We start from the raw sequence: 26,998 nt of genomic DNA, 5'->3' as shown, positions 1-26,998 counted from the left end.
AATGGGATTAGAATAGTTAGGTGGTTGTTTTTGACCAACTCCGATGCGATGGGCCGAAGGGTCTTTTGTGTGGTGTTGACCTCTATCAATATGACATTGACTCAAACCATGACTCCGATGCGATGGGCCAAAGGGTCTTTCCCATGCTGGTGACCTCTATCAATATGACATTGACTCAAACCATGACTCCGATGCGATGGGCCGAAGGGTCTATTCTGTGCTGTTGACCTATAAGACCATAAGACATAGGAGTGGAAGTAAGCCATTCGGCCCATCGAGTCCACTCCACCATTCAATCATGGTTGATTTCAACTCCATTTACCCGCTCTCTCCCCATAGCCCTTAATTCCTCGAGAAATCAAGAATTTATCAATTTCTGTCTTAAAGACACTCAATGTCCCGGCCTCCACCGCCCTCTGTGGCAATGAATTCCACAGACCTACCACTCTCTGGCTGAAGAAATTTCTCCTCATCTCTGTTCTAAAGTGACTCCCTTTTATTCTAAGGCTGTGCCCCCGCGTCCTAGTCTCCCCTGCTAATGGAAACAACTTCCCTACGTCCATCCTATCCAAGCCATTCATTATCTTGTACGTTTCTATTAGATCTCCCCTCAACCTCCTAAACTCCAATGAATATAATCCCACGATCCTCAGACGTTCATCGTATGTTAGGCCTACCATTCCTGGGATCATCCGTGTGAATCTCCGCTGGACCCGTTCCAGTGCCAGTATGTCCTTCCTGAGGTATGGGGCCCAAAATTGCTCACAGTATTCTAAATGGGGCCTAACTAGTGCTTTATAAAGCCTCAGAAGTACATCCCTGCTTTTATATTCCAAGCCTCTTGAGACAAATGACAACATTACATTTGCTTTCTTAATTACGGACTCAACCTGCAAGTTTACCTTTAGAGAATCCTGGACTAGGACTCCCAAGTCCCTTTGCACTTTAGCATTATGAATTTTGTCACCGTTTAGAAAATAGTCCATGCCTCTATTCTTTTTTCCAAAGTGCAAGACCTCGCACTTGCCCACGTTGAATTTCATCAGCCACTTCTTGGACCATTCTCCTAAACTGTCTAAATCTTTCTGCAGCCTCCCCACCTCCTCAATACTACCTGCCCCTCCACCTATCTTTGTATCACCTCTATCACTATGACACTGAGCACTCAAACCACGACTCCGATGCGATGGGCCAAAGGGTCTTTCCCATGCTGTTGACCTCTATCACTATGACATTGACTCAAACCAGAGCAACACAATTGAGTCTTACCCTTTACTGCTATTTTCATTCCACTAGTGACTTGACACTACAGCATGAGATGCAATCTTAAATTAAAAACTTGTTTTGAGTGAGGTTAATACAAGTGTCCAACTTTTATAATCTTTGGACTTTATATAACTTTGGGTGTGATTAAAGATGAGATTAACTCCATGCGCATTGCTGCCACGGCAGCCAATAGAACCACGCATGCGCCATTTTCAAATCAGCGCGAGACTAACCGCCACCCCGCGCGCTGCCAGCAGGGGGCGGGAGGGCCGATTGACAACCGACAGAATTAACCCGAGTGCAGCCCGTCCCCCCGGGAGCCGGGATAACGGCCATTCCTCCTGTTCCCGTGTCCCGCTCCCCACACCATCCCCGAAATAATACCAATCCCCCCACCGCCCTGAGCCGCCATCTCCCCGGACTCACCCCCCTCACCCCGGGCCCCGGCCTCCCTCACCCCGGCCTCCCTCACCCCGGGCCCCGGCCTCCCTCACCCCGGACCCCGGCCTCCCTCACCCCGGGTCCCGGCCTCCCTCACCCCGGACCCCGGCCTCCCTCACCCCGGGCCCCGGCCTCCCTCACCCCGGGCCCCGGCCTCCCTCACCCCGGGCCCCGGCCTCCCTCACCCCAAACCTCCCTCACAGTCACTCACCAGAGATTCGCCCCCCCCCCCGGGAGCGGGGGCAAACCCGGACACTATTCGCGGACCAGAGGAGATTTAAACCGGGCAGCGGAGCGTCGAAGGGAGAGAATTCTGTATTTTATTTCAGTTTCGCTTCTCCGCCCACCACAACAACATTGCGAAACCACACAGTAAAAACCAACAGCAAATTCTCCGCCCATGGTTATGGCTGATCCAATCCCGCCTCGGCAGCTATCAGCCCTCAGCCAATCTGACTGGCTGATTCGTCCCAGGCGACAGCAAACTGATGCTGCAGACTGTTCCTGACAGGACTGAACTTGCTCCCTCCCTGGCCAACCTGTTCCAGTAAGAATCAACACTGGCATCGACCCGGCAATGTGAACAAGCTGTTCCAATGCAGCACCAACACTGGCATCGACCCGGCAATGTGGACAAGCTGTTCCAGTACAGCACCAACACTGGCATCGACCCGGCAATGTGGCCAAGCTGTTCCAGTACAGCACCAACACTGGCATCGACCCGGCAATGTGGCCAAGCTGTTCCAGTAAGAATCAACACTGGCATCGACCCGGCAATGTGGACAAGCTGTTCCAGTACAGCACCAACACTGGCATCGACCCGGCAATGTGGACAAGCTGTTCCAGTGCAGCACCAACACTGGCATCGACCCGGCAATGTGGACAAGCTGTTCCAGTACCGCACCAACACTGGCATCGACTCGGCAATGTGGACAAGCTGTTCCAGTACAGCACCAACACTGGCATCGACCCGGCAATGTGGCCAAGCTGTTCCAGTACAGCACCAACACTGGCATCGACCCGGCAATGTGGACAAGCGCTTAGGTCTGTCCCGTACACAAGAAATAAGACCCAACCCGGCCAATTACCGCCTACTCTCCATTGTCAACAAAATGACGGAAGGATTGGATTGGATTTGTTTATTGTCACATGTACTGAGGTACAGTGAAAGGCATTTTTCTGCGAGCAGCTCAAACAGATCATTTAGTGCATGAAAATAAAAGAAAACACCTAGACACCGGCATCGGGTGAAGCATACAGGAGTGTAGTATTAATCAGTTCAGTCCATAAGAGAGTCATTTAGGAGACTGTTAACAGCAGGGAAGAAGCTGTTTTTGAGTCTGTTTGTGCATGTGCTCAGACTTTTGTATCTTCTGCCCGATGGAAGAAGTTGCAAGAGTGAGTAAGCCGGGTGGGAGAGGTCTTTGATTATGCTGTCCGCTCTCCTCAGGCAGCGGGAGGTATAGATAGAGTCAATAGATGGGTGGTGGGTTCGCGTGATGGACTGGGCTGTGTTCACGACTCTCTGAACAGTGTTATCAAGCAGCACTTACTCAGCAATAACCTGCTCACAGACACTCAGTTTGGGTTCCACCAGGGCCACTCAGCCCCTGACCTCATTACAGCCTTGGTTCAAACATGGACAAAAGAGCTGAATGCCAGAGGTGAGGCGAAAGTGACTGCCCTTGACATCAAGGCAGCATTTGACCGAGTATGGCATCAAGGAGCTTTAGCTAAACTGGAGCCAATGGGAATTGGGGAAAGCTCTGCTGTTTGGAGTCAGACCTGGCACTAACAAAGATGGTTGTGGTTGTTGGGGGTCAATCATCTCAGATCCAGGACATCACTGCAAGAGTTCCTCAGGGTAGTGTCCTAGGCCCAGCCATCTTCTGCTTGATCACTGATCTCCCTTCCATCACAAGGTCAGATGTGGCACAATATTCAGCACCATTCGTGGCTCCTCAGATAATGAAGCACTCCATGTCCAAATGCAGTAAGACCTGGACAATACCCAGGCTCGGGCTAACAAATGGCAAGTTACATTCACGCTACACAAGTGCCAGGCAATGACTATCTCCTACAAGAGAGGATCTAACCATCGCCCCTTGACATTCAATGGCATTACCATTGCTGAATCCCCCACAAACAACATCTTGGGGGTTACCATTTAATCAGAAACTGAATTGGACTAGCCACATTAATACTGTGGCTACCAGGGAAGGTCAAAGACTAGCAATCCTACGGCAGATAACTCACCTCCTGACCCCCCCCCCCCCCCCCCCCCCCCCCACACACACACACAAAAGCATGTACAAGGCACAAGTCAGGGAACTGAGCTGAGATGCCTCACACCTTTGGAGGAAAAGTCCTTTAGTTGGCTGGTGAGGAACAGGACTGTACCTGTGCAGAGGATGAAGTGGGTGCCGCAGTCATGGTTTAAGCCTCACATGAGTAACATTTCTCTCAACAGTTATCCCCCATCTCTTTTCCCTTACAGGTCAATCAGTCGACCAACCTGGACCATCCTGTGCCCTCTGGAGACCACTGACCTGAGCAGCTCTAGGAATCTTAGAGACGAACATTGAAGAGGCATCTCTGCTGAGGCCCTGGCCAATTACATGTCCCTGGGTCTGGTCGTCCCAGAGCTGCTAGAACTGCAGAGGCAAAGTTGTGAACATCAGGAAAAATTAACAGCATTCCTCCTCAGTTTGAAAGGCCAACTGGAGGTGTCCATTCATTGCCTTCTGTCGGAGGAGATGGTGCTGTCATTTTAATGCTGCGAGGTCAACAAGACGTGCCTCCATGACCGGGGCTGTCCAATGGATTAGCACGACAGTCCCCCGAAAGGAAGAGGATCGGCAGGAGCAGAGTTCAGGGCCCTCCACCCACGAAACTCTAAGGGTGTCCAGCCCATCTGACACTGCCTTCCTTCTGAGCGACACGCCTCCAGCCCGCGCTCTGACAAGGGCAGCACTGCAAAGCTTGCAGCCTGAAAGTAGGCCCGGACCCTCGAAATCGAGGCCCCCTAGGGGACGCCCCCCACCCCAAGGTAATCTCAGGAAACAGGGCGTGAAAGGCAGCAGGCTGCCTAAAAGTCAACTATGGATCCTCTGGATACACCAAGATGCAGCGAGAGAGTAAGGAAGAGTAAGAAACTATCGGCACCTCGTGGACATGGGTGAGCCTAGGCCCTAATAGAGCTGTGCACGCCGCTGACTGCCTACTATGATCTTAGGGTCGTATCGGTGTCCCCCTCCAGACCACCCCCCAAGGTGCCCTCTGTCCCCAGCCGACCCATTAGTTGTATGGTCGTGCTCCAGCGAATCCGTGCCATCTTGTTGGCTGGGTTGGTGTGTGTGGGGAGTGTAATGTGTAAATATGGCTGCAGCTTGTCAGCCTCACAAGTGTCAAATCACGGACCCGGCGAATCCCGCACCGGTTTTCTTTTTTAAAATAAATTTAGAGTACCAATTATTTTTTTCCAATTAAGGGGTAATTTAGTGTGGCCAATCCACCTACCCTGCACATCTTTGAGTTGTGGGAGTGAGACCCACACAGACATGGGGAGAATGTATAAAATGGGAATTAAAAATGGGAAAGGTTTTCAAGATTTGGCATCACGTTAATGATTTGATGTCAGACCCTATGGTGGGAGAGCTATTCACTTCCTAACCCTGGTTTTGCCGGAAACAAAATGCTATGGGGGCGTTCCGAGTCCTTCAATCCATGCAGCCCTTGGTCATTGCCAGAGGCACTTCCTCCTCCTATGCGCATTAACCCTCCTCGACCTCCTCCTCAACTGAGGGGATGTGGCATCCCACTGGTCCAGCTGCAGTGCCAAGATGTAGGGAGCACAACAGGCCACAGTGATGCGAAACCTCCTCCAAGGGGCTGTACTAGAGGGCTTCCCCCCGACCTGTCCAGGCACTGGAACCGCATCCTGAGCAGTCCAGTCGCCTGCTTGACCAGCATATGCCTCATTATTGGGAGTCTCGGCGGGTTTTCCGCACTGACATCATCGGCTACCTCCTGAGGGGGTAGCCCCTGTCCTTGAGGAACCATCACTCCAGCCACTGCTGTCCCTCAAAGACTGCTGGAACCTGTGAGTGCTGTAAAATGTAACTGTGATGGACGCTTCCCGGGAATCATGCATGCACCCGCATTATGTGCGTTGTGTGGTCAGAGACGATCTGGACATTGAGGGAGTGGTATCCCTTGCAGTTCATGAATAGCGTCCCATGCAGCCATAGAGAGGGCAGGGCCACATTCATAGAATTTACAGTGCAGAAGGAGGCCATTCGGCCCATCGAGTCTGCACCGGCTCCTGGAAAGAGCACCCTACCCAAGGTTAACACCTCCACCCTATCCCCATAACCCAGTAACCCCACCCAACACTAAGGGCAATTTTGGACACTAAGGGCAATTTATCATGGCCAATCCACCTAACCTGCACATCTTTGGACTGTGGGAGGAAACCGGAGCACCCGGAGGAAACCCACGCACACACGGGGAGGACGTGCAGACTCCGCACAGACAGTGACCCAAGCCGGAATCGAACCTGGGACCCTGGAGCTGTGAAGCGATTGTGCTATCCACAATGCTACCGTGCTGCCACATGGGTCCACTCGATGACACCCTGCACCGGAGGCATGCCTGCTAAGCAGGCAAAGCCCATGGCCCTGGAGTCCTGGCTTGTCCAGTCCCAGTCCAAGTTGATGTACATGCGGGCCCTCTCGAATAGTGCACGAGTGACCTCCCTTCTGCATTTGTGAGCGGCTGACTTGGATGTGCCACATAGGTCACCAATGGAGCCCTGAAACGAGCCGCTTGCATAGAGATTCAGAGCGGCAGTAGCATTCAAGGCTACAAGCAATGGGTGGCCATGCAGTCCATGTGGTGCCATCTCTCGTATAACATGGCAAAGGTGGTCATTTAGTCTGAGATTGTTTCCTCTGGTTCTAGTTTTTCCTACAAGTGGAAACATCCTCTCCAGTCCACTCTATCTAGGCCTCACAGTATCCTGTAAGTTTCAATAAGATCCCCCCCTCATCCTTCTAAACTCCAACGAGTACAGACCTAGAGTCCTCAGCCGTCCCTCATATGACAAGCTCTTCATTCCAAGAATCATTCTAGTGAACCTCCTCTGGACTCTTTCCAAAGCCAGCACATCCTTCCTTAGATACGGGGCCCAAAACTGCTCACAATACTCCAAATGGGGTCTGACCAAAGCCTTATACAGCCTCAGAAGTACATCCCTATCATGAGCCACGATTGCTTTATTCTGCAACGTTTATGAGGATTTCTTCCTCCACCACCCTTTCAAACAGTGAATTCCAGAGCCCCAACACCCCCTCGGTGAAAAGCTCCCTTAGAATCCCTCAACTTCTTATCCTAAATCCATGGTTATAGACCCATAATCAAGGGGAATGGGGCCTTCCCAACCACTCTATTCAAGCCTTCATAATATTATCATCTTCAATTGTGTCTCCCCTCAGCCTTCTCTACTCCAAAGAAAACAACCAAAGTCTAAATTTTCCCTCACATCTAAGATTCTCCAGTCCAGGCAACATCCTGTAAGTGTTTGCTAAATGGCATGTGTTGCTTAAATCCAGTGGCAGCATCCATGGGGAGAGAAACAATTAATGTTTCAAGTTCGTATGACTTCCTCAGAGCTAAAGAGAGGGAGAAATGTGATGGATTATATACTCTCTAAGAGGGGGTGTAGAAGATGGAGCCACGTAGAAGGTCAGTGATAGGTGGGAGCTGGGAGAGATTGCAGGACGATGTGTAGGAAACAAGTCTTGGAAAGGTTTATAAGAGATAGGATGTATAATCATCTGGAAAGGAATAATTTGATTAGAGATAGTCAACATGGTTTTGTGATGGGTAGGTCGTGCCTCACAAACCTCATTGAGTTCTTCGAGAAGGTGACCAAACAGGTGGATGAGGGTAAAGCAGTTGATGTGGTGTATATGGGTTTCAGTAAAGCATTTGATAAGATTCCCCACGGTAGGCTATTGCAGAAAATACAGAGGCATGGGATTCAGGGTGATTTAGCAGTTTGGATCAGAAATTGGCTAGCTGATAGAAGACAAAGGGTGGTGGTTGATGGGAAATGTTCTGACTGGTGTCCAGTCACCTCGGGATGGATCTAGCCCCTGTTGCCACTGTGTCATCTGGCTCTGCCAGCCCTTGCAGCTCCCCAATGTCTGCAGCACACTGTTGATGCCATCACAATGCCTTTCAGTGACTGGGACACGCTCCGCAGCACTTTGGCAATGCCCGCCTGAGACTTGGACACCTCCCCAAGTGACCGGGAGATGCTTTAGAGGGCCTTGGCAATGCCCACCTGAGACAGGGATTTGCTCCACAGCACCTTGTCAACGTCCACCTGATACTGGGTCATGTCCCCCAGTGACTGGAACATACTGTGGAGGCACTCAGCCATGGCTGTCACTGTCTGAACCATGCCTTGGTCACCTCCATCATGTTGCTGGCGTCGTGCCAACCTACCATTGCAGCCTGATGGAGGTCGTTGACCTTATGGCATTGGGTTCCAGTCTCCTGGTGACGCTCCCTAAGCTGATGGCCGCTGCCACTTCCTCCGAGGCAGCACTGACTGCCCTGTGGTTGACTCAGGGGAACAGGGCATCCTGTCCGACCTCTACTGTATCCAACAGTCTGGCCAGGTCGGCATCCCCGAATCGTGGGGCTGGTCTCCTCGGTAGCATGGTTGCGAGCTGTGTGGAGTTGGCTGTGCAAGAACAGTCTAAGTGCTGCTCTCCCTTGTTAGCAGGGGGCTGGTGAGCGCAGTCTTGGCGAATCTGCCAGCTGGGCAGTCATTTGCAGCGTGAAGCCCATGGGGCCTCGTTAAGTGGACATTTTATAGCGGTGATGTCCAAGCCGAGCGTCGGGAAACTTACTACAACACTTAGAAACCTTTCCATTAAATCGTGCCCAACTTAAATATGTTCATTGTTCATACTTTAGTAACCCATTGTGTAATTAAACAAACACAAAATAATGTGAACAACAGTGAGAGTACAAATGTGGGGCATAGAAAAAGTGATAAGCAATTCACTCTTCAATGATTCCGATGGTGAATGGGTCACTGACATATACAATGGTTCTCCAAGTGATTCTGGCTCCCTGGAGTGGATGAAGTGAGAGTCTAATACATTGGTTTTGTGTGTGAGGGCTAATATTCCTGCATATTCAGACTTCTTGGCAATCTTAAAATGACTTCCTCGATTTCTTGACTCAGTTCATTGGAAATTCAAAATGAAATTCATTTAATCGGCAAAAATAAAATTGCAACATTTTTTTATGGGAAATAAGATGAAAAGCGGTATTCAGTAAACTTCCAGCTTTTCTACTGGTTCTGGTTATCAGACTGTGTAAGCAAAAAGAGGGGAAGGGGTAAATTTTCCAATCCCATGTTGAAATATCAACGCATCCAAAGAAACAAGGTACCCTGGACCAATTATGTTATTTTTCTGGGGTTTCTGTCAATGTTCTGCTCAAGTTTAATCAAGAGATTGGGGAAATCCTTAGAAATGTCACCTCCTGGGCAGGATTCTCCGTTGGCTGACGCTGAAATCGCGAAACGCGATTGGGCGAAGAATAGGTTCCGATGCCAAAATCGCGGCGGGCGCCAATTTAACGCCAAATCGCTACGCTCCGTCACCTCGACAGTGGCGTCAATGCGGTCTGGAACACAGTTACAGTAAACACAGTTTGCATGTCTTTAGTTGGCCCGACCCAGTATTCTCCAGGGCCTCCGCGATGCTCTGCCTCCGATGGACAGAGTTACCGATTCACTTGTGCTTTGAAAAATTGTGAAACTAAGAGCGTCATGGCTGCCAAGTGAGAGAGAGGAGGCACAAAAGTGTCCAACATCTCCATAGTTTGCTAACAACTGTGCTGCTAGCGGGGGGCTTCTGCCAGGATTGGGGAGAGTAGTGTGGGGTGGCCAGGAGGTGGGCTGTGGGGTCGGGATGGACGGGCACAGAACACCATTGCCACAGCTGGAAAGGCAGCCATGCTGTGCACGCCACTAACTTCATGCTGTGAACTTAGGGCCATGGGTCGTATAGGTGTCCCCCAAGGCCACCCCCCAAGGTTACCTCTGTCCCCAGCCAACCCATCAGCTGTAATGGCGCGATCCAGTGTAACCAGTGCCATCTTGTTGGTTCGGATGGTGTGCGTGGGGAGTGAAGTGTGCATATGCGCTGTAGCTTGTCAGCCTCCCGTGTGTCAATCACGGACCTGGCAAACCCCATACTGTTTTTCCTTTTTTAAATAAATTTAGAGTACCCCATTATTATTTTTTTCCTAACAACTGCAGCAGTTCAAGATGGCAACTCACCATCACCTTCTCAAGGGAATGAGCAATAAAAGCAGGCCTTGCCAAAGGTGCCCATGACTGATAAATTAACCATTTATCCTGCTGTGTAATGATCATAAAATCAACGGCACAAGCGGAGGCCATTGTTATTCCTTTGGATGGTGTGGTGAATGTGTAACTGGTAATTCACACTGTACCTTACTGTTGTCCCTGTGGGCCCCATCTGTGAGCCACTGTGCGGCTCTGCCCACAGGGGGAGATGAGGAGCATGTACAGGGCTCCGCCCTAGGCTCTGCCCCCTTTAGGGGGTATAAGTGCTGTGGTCCTGTGAGACCGCCCTCAGTATCGTGTAGTCGCAGGCAGGCTCAGTTGTAAGCCGATTAAGCCACAGTTTACTCCAACTCGTGTCTCAGAGTGAATTGATGGTCGCATCAATTTAATTGACTTAAAAGAACTACAATGGAATCAGCCCTCAAACCTGACCGACTGGAACTCGATCCACAGGCCACAGAGGAAAAGGAATTTTTTTTGCATTGGCTTCAGTGCTTCAAGGCCTACCTGGCTGCGTCGACGACCTCCTCCGTTACAGATGAACAGAAACTAAGTCTTCTCCACGCACGGGTGAGCCATCGTATTTCTACTCAACTTGATGAAGCTGACTCTTACACTGAGGCCCTTGCGATACTTGACCGCCTGTACGTGCGGCCCGTGAACGAAGTCTACGCGCGACACATCTTCACAACTCGTCACCAGTGCCCTGATGAGTCGCTAGATGACTACGCGACCTCAAAGCCCTAGCACGCGACTGTAACTACCAGGCCGTGACAGCCACTCAGCACATGGAACTCGCCGTCCGAGACGTGTACGTTGCGGAGGTCCGATCAAATTATGTGCGGCAGAGTCTCCTTGAGAAAGGGGCCCAGGACCTGGAGGACACGGTAAAACTGCCGACCTCGTCGGAGGTCGCTTTCCAAAGCCTAACTGCGTTCCCGGCCGATCACGCGACCCCATCGTGGACCCCCGACCAAAGGCTGCCCCAGGCCTGCGCCGCGCGGCCACCCGCCCACCACGGAGGACTATCGTGCCATTTTTGCGGCCAGCCCCAACACCCCCGGCAGCAATGCCCGGCCTGCAACACGAGCTGCAGCAGCTGCGGGCGAAAGGGACACTTTGCTAAGGTCTGCCTGGCCAAGTCGAAAAACTCAAACTCTAACTCTAACACTCGCTTCTCCGACTCTCAGGCCCGCAGACCCCGCAATGTGGCAGCGTGTTTTTCGACTCCACCTCCACACAACATGTGCAACTCACGGGGACCGCCACCGTGGCCATCCTCCCCCACGCGGCCGGCCATGTGCGATCCATAGGGGCCGCCATCTTGGGCGCCATTTTCCTCGCCGCTCGCCACGTGTGATCCATGGGGGCGGCCATCTTGGACGCCATCCTCCTTGCTGCCTGCCATGTACGATCAATGGGGGCCGCCATCTTGGCTATCACCCGCTATGCCACTTGTAGATTACGACCTTCGCGGACAGCCAACACGGGGCCGCTCCAGTACCGCCGACCACACCACTGACTATCCTCAACTCGGCGCAGTCACCTTGGACCAGTCGCGCTCCAAGCACCTCAAGAGCTCCATGATGTCCGTCCAGATCAATGGACATGAGACACTGTGCCTGTTCGACCCCGGGAGCACTGGCAGCTTCGTTCACCCGGATCTGGTAAGGCGCTGTTCACTCCCGACACAGCAAACAATCTCCCTCTCCTCTGGGTCGCACTCAGTCCAAATTCAGGGATGGACCACTGTGACTCTGACCATACAGGGCACCGATTACAATAATTTCCAACTGTGTGTGCTCCCAGACCTCTGCACCCTTCTCCTCCTGGGACTGGATTTCCAGTGCAACCTCAGGAGCCTAACAGTCAGCTTTGGCGGACCCCTGCCCCCACTCACTATATGCAGCCTAGCAACTCTGAAAATCGACCCCCCTCCACTCTTCGCTAATCTCACTGCCAACTGCTAACCAGTGGCCACTCGCAGCAGGAGGTATAGTTTACAGGACACGGTGTTTATCAGATCCGAAGTCCGGCGTCTCTTGCGTGAAGGAGTCATAGAGGCCAGTAATAGCCCCTGGAGAGCTCAGGTGATGGTCGTCAAAACCGGGGAAAAGCTCCGGATGGTGGTTGATTACAGCCAGTCCATTAACCGATTCCCGCACCTTGATGCGTACCCCGTCCCCCGGATTGCAGACATGGTAAATCAGATCGCACAGTACTGCGTTTTCTCCACGGTGGATCTGAAGTCTGCATACCACCAGCTCCCAATCCACCCGGAGGACTGCCACTCCACGGCGTTCGAGGCAGGCGGCCGCCTCTTCCATTTCCTCCGAGTTCCCTTTGGCGTCACGAACGGGGTTTCTGTGTTCCAACAAGCAATTGACCGAATGGTGGACTAGTACGGGCTGCGGGCCACTTTCCTCTTACAACTCCCTCTCCCTCACTGTCCCAAGGCCCTCAAGAGGTGCCTCAGATTTTTTTCATACTATGCCCAGTGTGTCCCCCAGTATGCGGACAAAGCCCGACCACTATTTAAGGCCATCCTCTTCCCACTGTCAGCCGAGGCTACCCAGGCCTTCCCAAAGCCGCCATGCGTGCAGTAGACGAGTCCGTCCCATTCCAGGTGGAGGTCGACGCATCAGAGGTCGCTCTCGCTGCCACCCTTAACCAACCAAGCAGGCAGGCCGGTAGCGTTCTTTTCCCGAACCTTCTCCGCTTCGGAACTTCGACATTCCTCAGTTGAAAAGGAAGCCTAAGCCATTGTGGAAGCCGTGTGGCACTGAAGGCACTACCTCATGGGTAGGAGGTTTACCCTCATCACCGAACAAAGATCGGTTGCCTTTATGTTTGACAACTCGCAGTGGGGCAAATTCAAGAATGACAAAATCTTGCCGTGGAGGATTGAACTCTCCACCTATAATTACGATATAGTATATCGTCCTGGGAAGCTCAATGAGCCCCCAGTTGTCCTGTCCGTGGCACATGCACTAGTGCGCAAGACGACCAACTACAGGCTATCCACAATGACCTCTGCCATCCGGGGGTCACCCGGCTCGCCATTACATCAAGGCCCGCAACCTGCCCTTCTCCACCGAGGAGGTCAAAGCCGTAACCAGGAATTGCCCGATCTGCGTGGAGTGTAAACTGCACTTCTATAGACCAGACAAGGCCCACCTGGTGAAGGCATCCCGGCCCTTTGAACGCCTGAGTATTGATTTCAAAGGGCCCCTCCCTTCGAACAACCATAACACCTACTTCCTCAACATCATAGACGAGTTCTCCCGTTTCCCTTTTGCCATCCCATGCCCCGAAGTCCACCCCCACGGTTATCAGAGCCCTGCACAGCGTCTTCACCCTGTTCAGTTTCCCCAACTATGTCCACAGTGACGGGTTCGTCCTTCATGAGCGATGAACTGCGTCAGTACCTGCTCGGCAAGGGCATCGCCTCAAGCAGGACTACCAGTTATAACTCCAGGGGCAATGGGCAGGTGGAGAGGGAGAACGCGACGGTCTGGAGGACCGTCCTACTGACCCTACAGTCCAGGAATCTCCCGATCTCCCACTGGCAGGAGGTCCTCCCCAATGCACTCCATGCTATTAGGTCCCTCCTTTGTACGGCCACGAGTCAGACTACTCATGATCGCTTATTTGTCTTCCCTAGGGGAACTACCATGGGGGCCTCACTTCCATCCTGATTGAGGACACCGGGCCCTGTCCTCCTTCGGAAACACGTTCGGGCACATAAGACCGACCCCCTGGTAGAGAGGGTCCAGCTCCTGCACTCGAACCCCCTCTACGCGTATGTCGAGCACCCTGATGGCTGGCAAGACACCGTCTCCCTCCGGGACCTGGCACCCGCAGGCTCTACCACCACTACTGCCGATATACCCCCCACACTACACCCCACCCGACCTCCCACGCCCCGTGTCCCCGCACCTATTTGCTTCCTGCGCTCCCACCCGGCACACCAGTCCGCAGGAACGAAGCTCAGGAAGAGCCATCCCCGGACCCGCACCAAACATCCTTCCACAGCCATCTGAAACAGCTGCAACACCAGTGCTTCGTCGGTCGCAACGCACAATCCGGGCGCCGGACCTACTGAACTTGTAGACCCTTCACCCCCGCCAGACTTGATTTTTTAACAGGGGGTGAATGTGGTGAATGTGTAACTGGTAATTCACACTGTACCTTACTGTTGTTCCTGTTGGCCCCATCTGTGAGCCACTGTGCGGCTCTGCCCACAGGGGGAGATGAGGAGCATGTACAGGGCTCCGCCCTAGGCTCCGTCCCCTTTAGGGAGTATAAGTGCTGCGGTCCTGCGAGACCACCCTCAGTATCGTGTAGTCGCAGGCAGGCTCAGTTGTAAGCCGATTAAAGCCACAGTTTACTCCAACTGGTGTCTCAGAGTGAATTGATGGTTGCATCAGATAGTTGTGCATGTTCCAAATTTGTTGCCTATTTGATTTCTCAACCACATTTTTGTCATGTAAGTGATACACGTCCATTTTGTGTGGTAAACTGAGCCTGAGTCTCGAAGCATCCTGGTATGGTCCAGTAAAATTAAATGATGCTTATTGTGCCTTTCAAGCAAGTTTATACCATCAACAAACAAAGCTTTGTGAAAGACAGCAATTTTGAGCATCAATTATGTCATGTGAGATTTAGTAATCTGTCTGTGCCAGTACCGACTGAAGCTGTTAATAGCACATATGAATGTAAGCTATTGTTAAGATTTGATCCTTGAGTTGACATTTTAATGGGACTAACCTTACAGCAAGGTTGGGGTGGTTTCTGGGTGAGGAGGGGAACAGGCTTTGCTGTGACCACTGAACATCATTTTCTTCCTATCACTGCAAGTGAAGGGAGCGTGTAACTCCAGGGAGAAACAGAGAACCAGGCCTGTGCTACAGTCAATGCCACCCTGACCACTGCAGAAAAGGAGTCATTAGATATTGGCAGAGGCTTAGTCAGGGGAAATCAGGGGAATGACTCCAGGGTACCTGGGAATTTGGCTCCAGGGGACCAGGCCAAATCAGGGGAGACCTCGGGGGTTGATTCTGAAGTGTGAAAAGTACCATTCTTGAGGAAACCTTTTGCTGCTGGGCCAAGGACCTCAAAGAGGGGCAACAAGCTTGTGGTACTGTGTTGGGGTGGAGGCAAACTGACAGGTCCACTCAATTGATGGGGAGGGGCAGTTTCTTGAAGCGGGATGTTGATGAGGACAAAACTGTCAGTCATCAATACCCTGATGCAGCTGAGACTATTCAGCTGTAACTCAATTGCCATGCCTGGACTCAAACTAATCACTCAATTATGCCCACTGAAGCACCACTTATGTGTGTGAGTGCCACTGATTGCTTGGTGCATGGTCTCCAAGATCCATGGCTGCCATGTTTTGGCTTTCCCATTGGTCAACTTGGCAAGTAACTATAGAAAGTTGGCAATGGCACACTGCCCAAGGAGAGCACTCCTAGTCCTTGTTTGTGTGCTAAGGTGGGTAATAACAAATGCCCCCCAGAGACCAGTTTGAGCACAAGATCCTGAAGTGAAACTTTGGACAATGCCTGTGCCTGAGGTGTGAGCTCAGGATGCAGTAGAGTGATAAAGCTGCAGCCAGTCGGTCATGTGGCGTGGTGTCTTGTTGAAGCAAAATGAAAAGTAAAGACTGGGCATCAATGTTGTGGCCAGGACATGAGTCAGTGGGCTTTTAGAGGCAGTTTCAGATCATGAATGGATAACGACTGGTCCATAGGAGACAAATGTTAACTGTGAAGTCTCTCTCTTTGCTACTGTAGTGTGGAAAATGTATGGAGCCTGGTGATCTCACTGTTATACTTCTCACTTATAGGCAGGAGAGAAGAAGACAAAGACGTCAGTGGCGGCGCCTGGCTCGCCAATGGCAGGAGCAGAACTGTGAAGAGGAAGGCAGCACGGTGGTGCAGTGGTTAGCACTGCTGCCTTACTACGCTGAGGACCCGGATTTGATCCCTTTCCGGGTTACTGTCCGTGTGGAGTTTGTACGTTTTTCCCATGTCTGCGGAGTCTCACCCCCACAACCCAAAAGGATGTGCCGGGTAGGTGAATTGTCCACGTTAAATTGCCCCTTAATTGGGAAAAAAAGAATTGGGTACTCTAAATTTATTTTTTGAAAAGGGCTGTGAAGAGGAAGGGATGTTAGGGCCTGCTTCGCACACAGGATGAATCCCAGAAAGCTGTTGCTTGGTGGTGCCTTGTTAGACCCAGGACTTACAGATGGTGCCACAAATACCTGCAGATATCCGAGAACCAGCGTCACCGAAGACAATGGAACTAGTTTTTGTTACAAACTTGTATCAAAGTAGGTTTTCTGTCCCCTTTTTCCACTTGTTGCCAGCCTCGATACATGGTGGTATATTAATAATGTACATCTCCCTCTGACTAGCCTACAATGAAAAAGGCAAGAAAACCCTGTGTGGACTGGGTCCATTGCACCCTTCTACATGAATGACCTTTATTACAGAGCTGTTTAGCACAGGGCTAAATCGCTGGCTTTGAAAGCAGGCCAGCAGCACGGTTCGATTCCCGTAACAGCCTCCCCGAACAGGCGCCGGAATGTGGCGACTAGGGGCTTTTCACAGTAACTTCATTTGAAGCCTACTCGTGACAATAAGCGATTTTTATTTTTTCATTAATATAAAATCCCAATTATATAACTCAGTCCTGTGATCTCTCCTGGCAAACAGTCGATCACTTACCGCTATGGATTGCTGTGGTCAAGCTGCGGTTTGAATTTTCATTAATTACCCTGTGCGGCCTTGTCCCACTGATCATCTTTATTTGAGTGAGGTCTGAGTCTCAATATCCAGGATAAGCACTGGCTATCTTGAGGGCTTCTGGGCATCTTGTCTGGTTCGTATAATTTCATTTGAACATTTTTGAATATTTGTTATGTAAATATGAGAAGTGGAAGAAAACTTGACATGGCTGATGGCAGTGTGCATCCTCCTACCAACCAATAACTTGCTTATTTACTTTGGATTTTGCTGAGCATTATCAGTTCAGCTTCAGTTGTGAAGATGTTTAACTCTGCTGACCATGACGTGTCCTCTATTTGACTGCCTTGTAATGTCTCTAGTGAGCAAAGAGTCTAAGTTTGACCCAAGGAGGCTCAGTTTTGATCTACAGTTTGGATTGGTTTAACCAAATTCAATAAAGACATTGAGGCAGATAATAGCTGGCCATGTTGCCCCTGCATTTGAGAATGGAAAAAATAATCAATCACTTATTTTTTTAAATATAAATTCAGAGTACCCAATTCATTTTTTCCAATTAAGGTTGGAAGTATTCTGAAGATTTTGGGGAATTTGGCCGGTTTTCGGGATATAAATTGAACATGGGGAAAGTGTGAGGTATTCCCTATTCATGCCAGAGGGCAGAAAAGGAGACTGGGGAAGTTGCATTTAAGATGGTGTAATAATCATATGTTTGCACCGGCGAGGCTGGATTCGAAGTTCAGGGAGTGGTGGCAGGCGGGGATTGAACCATTTTGGGACTCGTTTATAGGAGGAAAATTTGCAGGGCTGGAGGACTTTGAGGAAGTATATGAGTAGCCCAGAGGGAATGGCTTTAGCTGCCTGCAGGTTCGGAACGTCATGAGGAAAGAGGTGCCATCATTTTCTGGGCTGCCGCCCCTGGGGTTGCAGGACAGGGTGCTGTTGAAGGAAGAAATAGGTGAGGGGAAGTTATCGGATATCTATAAGGAGTTCATGGAGTGGCAGGGAGCCCTGGTGGGGGCATTAAGCATAAATGGGAGGAACTGGAGGGGTGGTGGGAGCTGAGAAGTGGCCGGAAACTTGCGGAGGGTGAACGCGTCCTGTTGTGTGTGAGGTTAAGCCTCATCCAGTTTAAGGTGGTGCATAGGGCACGTATGATGGTGGTGAGGGTGATTAGGTTCTTTGTAGGGGGTGGAGGATAGGTGTGGGCGGTGCATGGGGAGGCCCATGAATCACGTCCACATGTCCCGTCGCCTGCCCAAAGCTGAGTGGGTTCTGGCAAGGATTCCCGGACGTAATGTCTGAGGTGCTGGGTGTGCGGGTGGTTCCAAGTCCAAAGATGGCGATATTTGGGATGTCAGAAGACCCGGGAGTCCAGGGGATGAGAGAGGCCGATGTTTTGGACTTTGCCTCCCTGATAGCCCGGAGACGGATTTTGCTAGGGTGGCGGGACTTGGAGCTGCTGAAAGTGGGAGTGTGGGTGAGTGACCTGGCGGAATTCCTGAGACTGGAAAAGTCAAGTTCGCTCTGCAGGGGTCAGCAGAGGGGTTCACCGGGAGGTGGAAGCCATTTACCGATTTCTTTAAGGAGGATTGAGAGTCAGCAAGGCGGGGATAAGAGGGTTAAAATGGGAAGTCGAGATGTGGCGGGGTGTTGCTATCAGGGGGCAGGCAGCTTGTTTATTGAGTTTTGTTGTATTTCTGACATTTTGTGTGTATATGTGAAAATGCCGTGAATAAAATAGGTTTTAAAATATATATTTTTTCCAAAACGTACTTCGCCTATAAAATTTATAAAAGCTGACATTATATAAAGTGCAAAACTAATCCATTTCTTCTGATACTGTAGAATACAGTGTTCATTACAAGTCAAACCCAGAGGTTTTTCACACCTTCCAGCCAGTGCAAAAGCTGATGGGCCTTAGACAGTGTCCTTTCCCAATGTCACCTTATTACTGTTGAGGCTCACTAAAATATAATAAATGGTCGAGAGAAATACTGGGGGGAAACCTGAGAGAATTACGTCTTCAGAGTGGGCGAATAAATCCTTTCTGAATTACTGATTTTTTCCACTGGTATGATTTAAAGGAAAATATTATTTGTGAAACATTCATTTGAACCTTTTCCATTCTTCCACCTCCCTCGCACACCGACCACCTTATATTTTCAACAGATTTTAAAAGGAGTTGGAGATTCACACCCATGAAATCACTAGTTTCCATTGCTTGTTTTTTCCTTCTTTCTAATGCAGCTGTGGCCGTCTGACCTTGCAACAACTGCTGCATCAATGTGTTAACTAAACTGTATGGGGACAATACTGAGATTCACTCAACACCTTTGTGTTGACAATTCGCTTTATTGTGTATTTTCTTCTGTTACTTGTGGAAAATTGATTCAAATCCCAGCACCGCTGAAGTAAAAAGAAAACAGACAAGCGTCAGGGACCCAGGTTCAATTCCGACCTTGGGTCACTGTCTGAGTGAAGTTTGCGTATTCTCCCCATGTCTGTGTGGGTTTCCTCCGGGTGCTCCGGTTTCCTCTCACAGACCAAAGATGAGCAGGTTAGATGTAATGGCTATGCTAAATTGCCCCTTAGTGTCCAGGGATGTGCACGTTCGGTTATCGGGGTTCAGAGATGGGGCACGGTGGGTGGGGGAGTGGACATGGGTGGAGTGCTCATTCAAAAGGTCGGTACAAACTCAATGGGCCGAATGGCCTTCTGCACTGTAGCGGTTTTATGATTTCTCCTCTGAGTCGTTATTCTGTGAAAATCTGGAAAGTGCATGAGGATGGAGATGGGATTTGGAAAGGATCAAACTGCGCTACCTCTTCAATCTCACTGGAATCTAGTACAATTCATATGTAAAAATTGTATTCTTCAGTATTTTCAAACTATTAGTTTCCATGGTGATCTGATGGGTCCATCCTTCAGCAGTGTTTGTTTCAGGCTTGTCTTGGACAAGGGGAGTAGAAGGCGGTGAGGAAGGAGAAGGGGGATGTGGTATTATCATAACTATCAGCATTGCAAGGGTTAATGTAGTGTCGAGAGTAGCCACTCGAGGGAGCTACAGTTACAACTATATAAGGCAGTGATGCTGGGCCTTAGGGGAAGAGTGTATGCAGGAGTTAGCTGGTGAAGGTCAGAAGAGCAGATAGTGCAAGTGAGAGTAGTTATTTGTTCAAACCAGTAGTGAGATTAGCTGTAGATGAGTATAGTGTAGATGTTATTTGTCAACTGTGTATTCTTAAGGAGTAAGTGTCGAATCCAAGTTAGTAGTATAAATAAATGAGTAGCGTTAAGTTTAAGCTATTTTGTGAACACCACTCCAACCATCCTGAAATAAGCAACACAAAGAACACCACATGGTGCCAGGAGTCTATTTCTTGTAAGAAACAGCAGTTAGATTAGGAAAGAATAGCATCAGGAGATTGAAGAAGCAATCCAGAAGCTACAACTCAGAATAAATCTATGGCAAAGACTAATAAGACGATGGAAGGTCTCAAGAACCCTGACCACTTCAAGGCACGTGATAAACTATGCCAGAACTCGGCTTTCTTCAAGCAGCAGTTTGAAGGGGATAGTTTAGCACACTGGGCTATATCATTGGCTTTTAAAGCAGACCAAGGCAGGCCAGCAGCACGGTTCAATTCCCGTACCGGCCTCCCCAAACAGGCGCCGGAATGTGGCGACTAGGGCCTTTTCACAGTAACTTCATTGAAGCCTACTCGTGACAATAAGCGATTTTCATTTCATTTTCAAGTTTTTATTTCTGCCTGCGCTTGAAAATGCCTCAGACCAACGGAAAATAGCAATCCTATTAAATTTGGCTGGACTGCAAGCATTAGAAATGTTTAGTTTGTTTGAATTCAGTGCAGATGAGGATAAAAATAAATGCAGCATGATGCTTCAAAGGTTCGATACACACTGTAAGAAACAGGTGAATGAGACCTATGAGCGCTACAGGTTTTGGAAAAGGCTGCAGTTAAGGGAAGAGTCAGTAGATTCCTTCATCATAGCTCTAAAGTTGTGCGCGCAGTCCTGTAATTTTTCATCAGCCTCAGATTCAATGCTGCGTGATCAGATTGTGTTTGGGATAAATGATGACGTTTGCGTGAGAAAATGCTAAGACAACCGGTTTTATCGATTATAGACACTATTAATATGTGCAAGGCCAGCGAACAGGTATCGAGCAAATATGTAGAGTTTGTTGCAAAGGAAAAGAGGGTGAAATCGGGAAACAGGCTGACGCCATTAATGCTGTGCTCAGCAAAGAAATCTGCGTACAAAGCCCTGTGGCCATTTTGAAAGTGGTGTCATGAGCGTGATCACGTGCACATGCTGTGGACAAGCCCACAGTAAAAAAAATTGTCCTGCGAAAGACAAACTATGTTCCAATTGTGGCAAATTTAACCACTTTGCAGCAGAGTGTTGTTTATCAGCAGCTGTTCCAGTAAAAAATTTAACAAGTCTTATAGTGATTTCAGACGGATCCAAAGTGTGCAGAGAAAAATTCCAACATCGTAGCGGATAGGGAGGATTGCTCACTATATTCACTTTCGGATACCTTCATGATAGAAGCGATCACTAGGATTTATTTACTGGATTGAGATGACAGACCAGTAAATGAGCTCTCAAAGATAATTAAGGAGTGGACTGTCTCATTAGAAGTAAATAGAAAATTAATACCATTTAAAATTGACACAAATATTATCACCTATCGATCTTTAAAGCAAGCTATTGGCAAACCAGTCATAAAGCAATCCACGTGTAGGCTCAAAGATTACAATGGTAACAAGATAGTCACAAGAGGAAACTGCTGTCTTATTAAGAATGGGAACAACGAGATACCCATCGACTTTGAGGTGGTAGAGGGTGAGAGATCATCATTAATTGGAGTGGATGCTTATGAAAGATTGCAGCTAATTGAAAGGATTCACTCAACCAGTACTTCAGCTGACCAAGATGAAGAGTCAAGGGACGATCTCTCCGAAGCTACCACTGATGCTGACACATCAGAATTCAAGACAACCACTGATGGTGAAACATCAGAACCCGAGATAGTCCAAATAGTGGAATCTCAAGCTTGTCTATTTACTGAGATACTACCAGTGTCTGACTGCAAACTACAGACCATAAAAGCTGAAACTGAAAAGGATTTGACACTCCAGAAGGTGAAACAATACCTAAAAGAAGGATGGCCTGCTGGATGTTGATCAGCCTTTCGAGATCTAAGAGATGATCTTTCTACAGTAGATGGTGTCCTGCGAAAGGGGCGTAGGATAGTGATTCCTGCCAGTTTACATTAGGGATTCTGCAGCAGTTTCATGAGGGTCATCAAGGCATCGAAAAGTGTCATAGGAGGGCAGCACGGTGGCGCAGTGAGTAGCATTCATGGCGCCGAGGTCCCAGGTTCGATCCCAGCTCTGGGTCACTGTCCGTGTTTGCGTGGGTTTCGTCCCCACAACCCAAAAAGATGTGCAGGCCAGGTGGATTGACCATGCTAAAATTGCCCCTTAATTGGAAAAATGAATTGGGTACTCTAAATTTATTTTTTAAAAAAGGAAAGTGTTGTAGGAGAGCCAGACAGTCGGTGTATTGGCCGGGAATAAACAGAGATATCGACCAATATGTTCAAGCATGTACAGATGCATCAGCCTGCACAGAGCAAAGAAACCATGCAACAGATGGAGATTGTTACCAGTCCATGGAACAAAGTGAGCATGAATTTATTCTGTTTCCAGGGTCACGACTACCTGATAGTCATAGACTATTATTCCAACTTTCCAGAAATGATGATGCTGAAAGATTCCACTGCCAGATCGGTGATAAAGGCAACAAAATCAATTTTTGCACGCCATGGGATACCTCTTAATGTTGTCTCTGACAATGGTCCGTGTTTCTCGAGTTGGGAGTGGACACTGTTTGCAGAGCAATATAATTTCAATCATATTACTTCTAGCAGATGTTATCATCATTCTAATGGAAAAGCAGAGAAAGGACTAGGAATAATAAAGAAGTTATTCTGCAAAGCGAGTGAAGATGGTCAAGACTTATCGTGAGCATACCGAGCAACACTGTTATCAACTGGTCATCACCTGTTCAAATGTTAATGAGTAGATGACTAAGAACCACATGACCAGTCCTGAAATGGATAATACAGAGATAAGTGAACATATCATGGCAATGTAACAGAAGCAACAAGAGGTCTACAATAGACAACCAAACCTCTGCCTGAATTTCGGGAAGGTGACATTGTGAGACTTCAGAATCCAGAAGGAGGATGGCAACACATTGCTAAAGTTCTGAAACAAGTAGCACCTAGGTCATACTTAGTGAAAACAGAACAGGGATCGCTGTTCAGGAGAAACAGACAAGCATTGCTGCTTGTCAAACATAAAGTTCAACCGCAGCTTTTGAATATTGTACCACGTGATAACATATTCAAGAACATTGCCTTTCCAGGTCCTTACTTAGCGTAGACACAGCAAGAAGATGTGGCAGAACAATCCAACACCTTGAACATTCTGTTGAGACAATCGATGAGAAAACTGCCAGAGTGACTTAATTTGTGATGACTGTATTATGATACTTTTGCTCCTCTAAGTGGTGTGATAGTTACTACGAATTAATGTACTGTATTCCAGTTGTTTATGAAAGTTACTAACTAATAGTCAAAATTATACCTTTCCACGTTCAGTCAGAATTACACCTTTCCACGTTGGTGGAAAATATCACAACCAATGTTATAATAATTTTCTTTTACAAAGAAAGGGGGTGTGGTATTATCATAACTCAGCATTGCAAGGGTTAATGTAGTGTCGAGAGTGATGGGATTTGTTCCATGGTTTGGGATTGGCGCCACAATCGAACTTCAGGTTATTCTTCACCTTAGACATCTGGAGCAGCTGGACACATCATCTATACCCTCTGTGGATTTGGTTGAATTCTATTCACTGTCATTGAGGGAACGTGAAGCCAGGAACTTGTGCTATTGGATCAATGATGAGGTATTAGTTCTTTATGCTGCAAGTGTCCCCCGATTCCATCCATCTGGATAGTGGGTTGATTCCAGCTGAATGAATATCAACTGCAATTTCCCTGACTGGTCAATGTAATTTTAAGGCTTTCGTGGTGGCTTATTGAACCGAAAACTGGCATTTTCCATCTCACAGCATTCTGGTGTCAAGGTGAATTGCAGAAAGTGTAATGTGGGGCGATATTGGGAATCACTCAATTTGGACTGGGTTTACCCCCGATTTTTACTTTTTGGCTGTGGTGATGAGGCCCATAGATGAGAGTCCCTTTCAAAGTGACACCAAGGTATTTTGTGTGGGGCACATGGGAATTGCCTTTTGCAGAAGGAAACACTGGGTTCTTTCCTGTAGTCTTTATAGTTCAAGTCATACTATTACACTAACACAAATGTCTTCTCAGGGTTCGGTGGTGGCAACAGGTCTGGATGTAACATTCCAGTAGGTCCAAGTCACTTGATTGTCCAATTGCCTTTGGCTGCTTCTGGAACCTGCTCCTCCATGTTGGTCATGAGTGAGAGGGTCTGAGGGGAGCAGCTTTTTCCTTCTCTGAAACCCGTCTTATTGATAACCCACACGGTCGTCCTGTGTGCTCGTTTATTGGGACTTTGCCAGTTGATGTCATCCAGAAGACAACTGAATGCCTAAAAGTAACCTTCCAATCGGAAAACCATGAAGGCATGATTTGCATTGAACAAACAGTTGACCCTAATTCACAGTGTGTGCCACTGCTTGCTGTATGCATTTCATTATACAGTGTGTGGAAAGTGGCCTGTAGGGCCACCTGCTGAGGCAGCACAAAGAGGTAAGGTTATGGATTTGAATCCCACTTGAGCACAAAAATCTATCCTGACACTCAGTGTAGTACTGAGAGAGTGCTGCACTGTCAGAGCTATTGTCTCTTGCAAGAGACATCAGACTGATGCTCTGTCTGCACTCTGAGGTGAAGGGGTTTACTCAAATATCTTGGCCAATATCTGTCTCCCAATCAAATCACAAAAAACATTTCCTTGGTCATTATCACATTGCTGTTTGTGGAACCTTGCTGTGTGAAAATTGATTACATCACGGTAGTAACTACACTTGAAGGGTATTTCACCAGCTGTAAAGTGCTTTGAGATGCCTATGACCATGAAAGGACCATGAAAGGTGGGCAGCACGGTAGCATGGTGGTTAGCATAAATGCTTCACAGCTCCAGGGTCCCAGGTTCGGTTCCCGGCTTGGTCACTGTCTGTGCGGAGTCTGCACGTCCTCCCCGTGTGTGCGTGGGTTTCCTCCGGGTGCTCCGGTTTCCTCCCACAGTCCAAAGATGTGCGGGTTATGTGGATTGGCCATGCTAAATTGCCCGTAGTGTCCTTAAAAAGTAAGGTTAAGTGGGGGGGGGGGGTTGTTGGGTTACGGGTGGATACGTGGGGTTGAGTAGGGTGATCATGGGCAGCACGGTGGCCTAGTGGTTAGCACAACCGCCTCACGGCGCTGAGGTCCCAGGTTCGATCCCGGCTCTGGGTCACTGTCCGTGTGGAGTTTGCACATTCTCCCCGTGTCTGCGTGGGTTTCGCCCCCACAACCCAAAAATGTGCAGAGTAGGTGGATTGGCCACGCTAAATTGCCCCTTAATTAGAAAAAATAATTGGCTAATCTAAATTTAAAAAAAAAAAAAAAAGAGTAGGGTGATCATTGTTCGGCACAACATCGAGGGCCGAAGGGCCTGTTCTGTGCTGTACTGTTCTATGTTCTATATATGCAAGCCTTTTAATGCTTCTGACACCTGATTTAATGGCCAAACGGAAAAGGTAGGCCGAGGGATGGAAAATAGTTCTGAAATAGAAAGAAGGTTTAATGCGTGTGGTCAGACATTGCATGTAGCTATAAATTGTGTAGGTGCATTTGATCTTAAATATAGCGTGTACTTTTTGGGGGATTTGCCAATAGCCAATCAATTCACCTTTGAACTCCCACACTTTGTGAAGACAAAGGAATTTTGTGAATCGTTAGACATTAACCAATTACATTGTTTTTTAAAATAAATGTAGAGTGCCCAATTCATTTTTTCCAATTAAGGGGCAATTTAGCGTGGTCAATCCACCTAACCTGCACATCTTTGTGTTGTGGGGGTGAAACCCATGCAAACACGGGGAGAATGTCCAAACTCCACACGAACAGTGACCCAGAGTCGGGATCGAACCTGGGACCTCGGCGCCGTTAGGCAGCAGTGCTAACCGCTGCACCACCGTGTAGCCACCTGAGATGGCCACTAACGAACACAAAATGGAAGACTGCAAAGAGTGCAGGGAAAACGGACATGTTAAAGAGCAAACAGCTTGCAGAGCAATTATGTATTGGGACAACTGCAGACACCGGTTTCTGACTGCTGCAGAGACCAGGCAGCGCTGTGAAAGAGAAGTCGTTAGCATACTAATGAGGTGATACCGGGCAAGTCCCAGATACAATGGACACAAGTTAAGTATCAATCGATACATTCTATAGGAGACCAGACCTAGTGGCACCAGAGAAGCCCAGGACAATAAGTCCTAAGAACCGCCCCAGCAACCAAGGAACGGCCCTATGATTGGGGGGTTCAAAACATATCGATTGGGAAGAGGTCCAATCGATCCCAAGCAGGTAAGGGAGTCCGCCCAAAGGGGCGCGGACCCCCTGGGACCTATAAAAGAAAGGTCCCACACATGGTTCAGTCTCCGGCTCCAGCCTCCAGAACCCTGTCTTCTACACCAGCCGTTGAGCAGCAGCCACCAAAACGTAAGTGCCTAAACAACGACCGCTACCTGAAACCGGCATTACTGACACCCTTGCCAACTGATAGTGATCCGAAGCCTGCAGACCAGAACAGAACAAAGGCCTTGTTCCCTGACCTCGCAGTTCCTTCTTAGTTAAGTATTAGTTGTTTAGTGGTAGAAGTAAGTTTAATCTTTAGCGTGTGCATGAGTGTTATTATAATTGTGTTATAATAAACTCTAATTGTTTTGGACTTACTAATTGGTGTACAGCTTTATTGCTTTGAACTTGACCTTGAAACCTGTAGCGGTGTCTTTACAGCACCTGGCGACTCCAGAGCTTAGAACGTGAAACAGAGCCAAGTGAGTGTTAA

General features: G+C 48.7%; 1 protein-coding gene and 1 long non-coding RNA gene across 8 annotated transcripts in view; one reads left to right on the top strand and one right to left on the bottom strand.

The window, feature by feature from the left end:
- The window catches only part of LOC119979672 (tumor necrosis factor receptor superfamily member 14-like), a 168,944-nt gene that overhangs the window by 54,534 nt on the left and 87,412 nt on the right, over positions 1-26,998 (bottom strand). For 2 of the 7 annotated variants that reach the window (XM_038822208.1, XM_038822212.1), the window contains exon 1: positions 1,919-2,196. The exons of 4 other annotated variants lie outside the window; for them this stretch is intronic. The gene's annotated coding sequence lies outside the window, so the exon portion shown is untranslated. Of the gene's footprint in view, positions 1-1,918; positions 2,198-26,998 lie in introns of those variants that run through there. One more of the 7 variants, XM_038822211.1, reaches the window with a different exon arrangement.
- On the top strand, positions 2,484-16,152 carry LOC119979674. The gene is made up of 3 exons (XR_005463767.1): positions 2,484-2,866; positions 4,205-4,885; positions 15,957-16,152. It is a non-coding gene; the product is annotated as an uncharacterized LOC119979674 (long non-coding RNA).

This window comes from Scyliorhinus canicula, chromosome 16 (assembly GCF_902713615.1).
Source record: "Scyliorhinus canicula chromosome 16, sScyCan1.1, whole genome shotgun sequence".
In the NCBI taxonomy this organism is placed as follows: Eukaryota; Metazoa; Chordata; class Chondrichthyes; order Carcharhiniformes; family Scyliorhinidae; genus Scyliorhinus; species Scyliorhinus canicula.
This window is presented reverse-complemented; position numbering and strand designations above follow the sequence as displayed.